Source organism: Nomascus leucogenys, chromosome 3 (genome assembly GCF_006542625.1).
Source record: "Nomascus leucogenys isolate Asia chromosome 3, Asia_NLE_v1, whole genome shotgun sequence".
Taxonomy (NCBI): domain Eukaryota; kingdom Metazoa; phylum Chordata; class Mammalia; order Primates; family Hylobatidae; genus Nomascus; species Nomascus leucogenys.
Genome location: NC_044383.1, coordinates 32,465,070 through 32,471,240, shown reverse-complemented (window position 1 = coordinate 32,471,240; position 6,171 = coordinate 32,465,070).

Below are 6,171 nucleotides of genomic sequence, written 5' to 3'. Positions count from 1 at the left end.
GCCCTGCCTGGACTCCAGTCTTGGGATCATTCCCCCTTCTGTGTTCAGAGCTCACTGCTTGGGCCAGGAGAAGGTTTTCCTGGGCTTACCAACACCTCTACATCTGGCACTGAAATTCTTGAATAGTCACCAGCATTTGGACTCAAATGTGCCTTTTGCAAAGCACCCTCTGGAGACATTAGCTCATCTGACCCTGAGTGCACCCCCTGAGACAGGGAATATTATGCCCAACTCACAGATGATGAAACTGAGGCTTTGAGAGATGAAGTGACTTGCCAAAGTCCCACAGCTAGGAAGTTACAGACTTAAGCCCAGGATTTCTGACCCCACATGGCAGGTGGATTTCCTCATTTGGAAGTCATGCTGGGGAGGAGTAGATAGGAAGGGGAGAGATTCTGCAGTTCTCCCAGAAGAGTCTGGGAAAGGGAAAGAAGGAGAAAGAAGGAGCAGGCTGCTTCATAAAGGGAAGATTCTCAGGCCTTACCGATTCTATTTCAGTGGCTATGAAGTGAGGACTTGAAATCTGTGTTTTCAAGCTCAGACTAGCACAGCCGGGCCCGTCAACAGCTCTCCCTTGCTGCCCTCCAATCCTAGGGGAAGGGAAGAGGGACACGAGGTATCCTGGCTGTAGTGCAGTGACTCCAGGGACCCCAAGATGTCCACTCCGGGAGGACACTCTGCCAGGGAAAACTACTTAAGACCCCAAGAGAAAAAGGATGGAAATGGATGGAACAGGGACAGAGGATCTCCTTCACCTCTTTCCCCTCCTAAGGCTTGGGGCTCAGGATTCTCATTTTCCTGCAACTTACAGTAAGTGGAAATTCCCAATACTTGTGGATAATCTGTGTCTAGGGGGGAGTCCTGCTCTCTGGACATGGCAGGTGGGCAAGAGGGGATCGGGGACAGAGTTCTGGGAGACTTACAAACAATCACAGAGCATCGCCTCGAATGAAAGGCTGTCACCAGATCTCAGGTCACAGGGGACTTTTGAAGCCCGGTACCCCTCCTGTCACACAGTAAGACACAGTGCTCCCCTTTCTCTAAGGACAGTCTCAAAATCGAGGACAAAGACCTAGAGTGACCTTAACAGACTGCCTCCTCCCATACCTGCCCAGGGGTTCTTCCCACTCTGATCCTTGCTTCTCCTAAACGTTCAGGGCTGGAAAGGTCCTGCAGTTGGGTGGGAGCGGGTCTCAGGAGTGGGTCTTGGGTGAATGTGGCTCTGCAGGGTCAGGGGTTCAGTGTCAAGACATGGTGGCAGCCTGAGCCGGTGTAAGGGGAGTGTTTGGTGCACCACAGAATCAGTACATGTGTGTGTCAGGCATGTGGGGGCCCTCATGGGGCACAGAACTTCCTGCTGCACCCACTACCTATTAGGTTTTCTGTCAGGATGTCACTGGAAGCTCAGGGATCACTGGCTCTTCTAGAAGTGCCAGGCAGCGCTGTCGCCACCTCTCACCATTCTTTATCTACTCTGAACAATTCGCCCAAGACCCATGGACTGAGCCTGGGTTGGCACTCACTCTTCCCCTGACCTTTCCATCTGCAGTGTGCTAGCTGGGGAACGTGGCCCGTCCGTCAGCCCTCATGATCACACTGTAGAGAAAGAAATTTATTTTTATTTATGCATTGTTACTTTTATTTATTTATTATTTACTTATTTTGAGACAGCGTCTCACTCTGTCACCCAGGCTGGAGTGCAGTGGCGTGATGTTAGCTCACTGCAACCTTTGCCTCCCAGATTTGAGTGATCTCCCTGCCTCAGCCTCCGGAGGAGCTGGGACTACAGGCGTGTGCCACCACACCCAGCTAATTTTCATATTTTTACTAGAGGCAATTAATTTCTCCTTGTTAGCCAGGCTGGTCTCAAACTCCTGATCTCAGGTGATCCGCCGGTCTCAGCCTCCCAAAGTGCTGGGATTACAAGCATGAGCCACCGTGCCCAGCGTAGGTATTTATTTTTTTGAGACAGAGTTTTGCTCTTGTCACCCAGGCTGGAGTGCAATGGCACGATCTCAGCTCACTGCAACCTCTGCCTTCCTGGTTCAAGCGATTCTCCTGCCTCAGCCTCCCGAGGAGCTGGAATTACAGGCGCCCACCACCACGTCCGGCTAATTTTTGTATTTTTAGCAGAGACGGAGTTTCACCATTTTGGCCAGGCCGGTCTCGAACTCCTGACCTCAGGTGGTCTACCCTCCTTGGCCTCCCAAAGTGCTGGGATTACAAGCATAAGCCACCGCGCCCGGCAATTTCTGCATTGTTACTTTTAAGTGACAAGTAAACATTGAATATATTTATGCTGTGCAATATGATCTATATACTGTGGTGCACGGGAAGAAATTTCTAACCTCCCAGGTATCCTATCAGCTGGGAGGAAGCCGACCCCACAGCAGAAAGGAAAGAGGTAAGATTAGCGCAGAACTCGCCGAGCGGGTGGAACTCAGCAACACTGAGTCTCCCTTCCCTGTGCAATCCCATGAAGATTGGAGGAACCCTTGTGCGCCTTTGGGAAAGAGACTTCCTCCCTATAGGCAGGACAGCTGAGATGACCGCGAGCCAGTTAGAGGAATTTCGCAGCCTCCAGCCCCGCAGCCCGCCGCAGTGCCAAATAACAGACGGCAGAGGGCGCTCCTACCTAACCTTTCCCATGCCGCGGAGGGTGCCAGGACCGGAACTTTGCGAGCCGAGAAAGTTCTGATTCTGCCCGCAGTGTTCTGATCTTTGCCCGCAGTGTACCGGGGATTGAGCTGGGGGCCGGGCTCGGGTAGGAATAGGGAAGAGAGGGGCTCATAAGTAGAACTCCCCCCCCCCTTTTTTTTTTTGAGACGGAGTCTCACTCTGCCGCCAGGCTGGAATGCAGTGTGGCGCGATCTCGGCTCACTGCAACCTCTGCCTCCTGGGATTACAGGCGTGAGCCACCGCACCCGGCCAGAGAACCCTTTTTTTTTTTTTTGCTTCCCACCAGCAGAGACATGGGGTGGTCCCTTCCTTAACCCCACGCCAAACCCAAACCCTGAAACAGTGTCCCGCACATCTGCCGGGTCCAAGTGAGAGTCCCCTAGCCACACCCCTGCAATTCCTTGCGGCCCTCTGTTAAAGGCTCCGTTCCAAGAAGTGAGAGTGAGAGGCCGGGCGCGGTGGCTCACACTTGTCATGCGGAAGCTTTGGGAGGCCGTGAGTTATGATCATGTCACTGGACTCCAGCCTGAGTCAGAGTGACAGACAGAGACCCCCGTCTCTATTTTTAAAAAGAAGTCCGGGCACGGTGGCTCACGCCCGTAATCCCAGCATTTTGGGAGGCCGAGGTGGGAGGATCGCTTGAGCCCAGGAGTTCAAGACCAGCCTGAGCTGTATAGTGAGACCTCGTCTATACCAAAAATTAGAAGAAAAAAAAATAGCCAAGGGTAGTGGTGCGCGTCTGAGTCGTACCAGTTACTCAGGAGGCTGAGGTGGGAGGATCGCTTGAGCCTGGGAGGTGGAGACTGCAGTGAGCCGAAATAGCGCCACTGCACTCCAGTCTGGGCGATAGAGTCTCAATAATAGTAATAATAATAATAATAATAATAATAATAATAATAAAGTGGGGGTGAAGCGTGCTCACGCAGGAGCTTGTAGTTTGGGAGTGGGACCGCGTCAGGGTGGCTATGCGGACTCCGGGTGGGTGGGGAAAAGGGGTGGCTGAAGGGCGGGCGCTGCTGCTAAGCGTCAAGTACCGCTAGGTGGCGCTCGAAGCCCGCGTCGCAGAGAAGCGCAGCATTTCGAAGACCTGTGCTCAAGAGGGGGCGGGCTTGGAGACCCGAGAGGGCTGCAGGAAGAAAGAGCCTGGACCCTAGGACCCTCCCCGAAACAGCGGGATGGCCTGGGTACACGGGGCCTATGGGGCAGCCATCGTTCTCCGGAGGCTTAAAAGGGGCGAGGTGAAGAGGGGGGCCAAAGCGTGGCAGGCGCTGCGAGGGAGAGAGGAGGCATCCCCCGGCCTTCCCCAGGGCCTGGAGGGGTGGGAGACTGTGGTCGGCACATCTGCCTCTCTGGATTTGTGGATTCCGTTCTGAGACTGCTAGGAGAAGAATTCGGGGTCTTAGAGGCCACATTTGGCCCAGGAGTCAAACATACAAGGGCACCCTCAATTGTTTTTCTCCCAGGATATGCGGGTCTGTGTATGAGCAGCTGCTCTGAGCTTGCGACTGGGAGGGCAGAGGGTGTAGACTCCCGCGTCCCGGGGCTCCCTTCCTCGCTCTTCCTTCGGACACCCACAGCAGCTGCTCCTGGGGAATCTGCCCCCAAGTTTCGAGGAACTGCCCCCCAGCGCCCAGGAGGAAAGAGGAATGGGGCTGTAAACGTGTCTAACTCAGACCCGTTCCCCAGATCGGAATTAGTTTCTCGCGGACACCCCCGCACCGCGGGCCATTCTCTGCCTGGGGCCTTTCCTGGATCGATCCATAGGGCCTCGACTGACTTCCACGGCGCTTGCAAATTAGAGACTCTGGTGCCTCAAACTTGTGGGGTCCTGCCTCCAGCTCATCCCCCTCTCCCGAGGCTTGGCCTGAAGGCCCCATCCCTGCCACTCCTCACCCCCTGAATTCAGTCGGGGGCCTGTGTGGAGGGAAAGGAAAACCTGGAGAGACCGAGTGGCTGCACTGCCACCGCGCAGGCGTGGATCCTGCCTGGCCGCCGTCTAGGAAATCGAGATCCGAGGAGGGGCAAAAGCCGCCGGCGCCGGGGTCAGGCCTGGTGGACCCGAGCTCCTTGGTGAGACCCGGACCCACCGTCTTCTCCTTCAAAAGCACAGCGTGGCAGCGGGGAAAGGATGCGTTCCCACTGAAGGGGCGATGGAAAACTGGAATCAGAGACTGAAGGAGGAGGGGCATGGGACCCCGGAAGATGCCTCCCAGACGTTCCAGGCCTGCTTGCCCAGCTCCGGAGGTCTTAGCAGCATCCTCGGAGGTTGCCAAACACCTGGGAAGGGGGTAGGTGGAGCTTGAAAGGACTCTAGGTCTCTCTTTGGGAATGCAAAGTCCCCTCAACTCTCCTGGCCCTCCCATCCGCCCCCCACTCGCGCCAGCGTGGTGTAGCGCCAAGCCTAGCACGCTGAGATGTGGGAAGGTGTGGGTCTGCCCAGTGGGTGGCCCCGACAGAACGAATCCGAGGTCCTGGGAGGAATTGGGAGACGTGAAGAGTTGGGTATCTGCCGCCCCAAGGTGGGGTCATCCGCTTCGCAGTTTCGGCTCTGCGGACGGCGCGGCCTCGCGCAGAATCTAGCCAGCCCCTGAGAGTCCCTGCCCCCTCCCCGAGGCCCAAGGTATTAGTGCTGCTTGATCAGACCTCATTTCCTGCGAAAATGGAAACATATCCAGGATCCTTAATAAAGTGAATGACGAGGCTTCGGTGTAATTGGGCTTCCGTTTGGTGGCTATTTCCTTAAACTGAGAGTGGAAAAAAATGTAAACTCACAGCGCTCAGATGTAATTATATGATTATCAAAAGAAGTGCAGGATGGATTAGCCCAGCAACGACCTAGAGTCTGAGAAAAGGGCAGGCACAAACGCTTACCCAGATCAAGGGACCCAGAAGTCCCGGACTTCCACACCAGCCCCGCATCCAAGCGCGCGCCTCTGAAACCTTCGCCCTCTCCTGCCAGCCAGAGACCCGCCCTGCCGTTGCCATCGGGACACGCGGGATCTTTATTTATACGCTGGGGTGGGGATGGGTCTTTTACTTCCTCGCAGAGGAGGAGCGTCCTCTAAGGCAAGGGGCGGCCTGGCTACGAGTCCCCTGACCGCCCGCCAGGCCCGCGTGCGCTGCCTGCATATTTCTATGCATAATCCAATTTTCTCCGTGACTATCTAGTTAAACTCTTTAACAACAGCTACGTAATTAGAATTTGGATTCCCATTAATTTTCCTTGGGCCTCGAACCATTTGCAGCTCACACTGGTAATTAATGCGATACATCACTAACTTTACCCAGCGCAGGCCGGCCCGGCTCAGGTCGCTCGGCCAGCGCCTGGCGCCCTCGAGCGGGACCCTGACTCCGGACCCTGCTTCTCAGGTGGGAGCCGTTTTCCTCCTTCCGAAGCCAGATGCCTGGGGCTCGCGAACCAAAAGCCTTCTTTCCAGGAAATTTCACAATTAAAAATATTTATCGGGAGCAGATTTACGTTTCTGGGTTTCC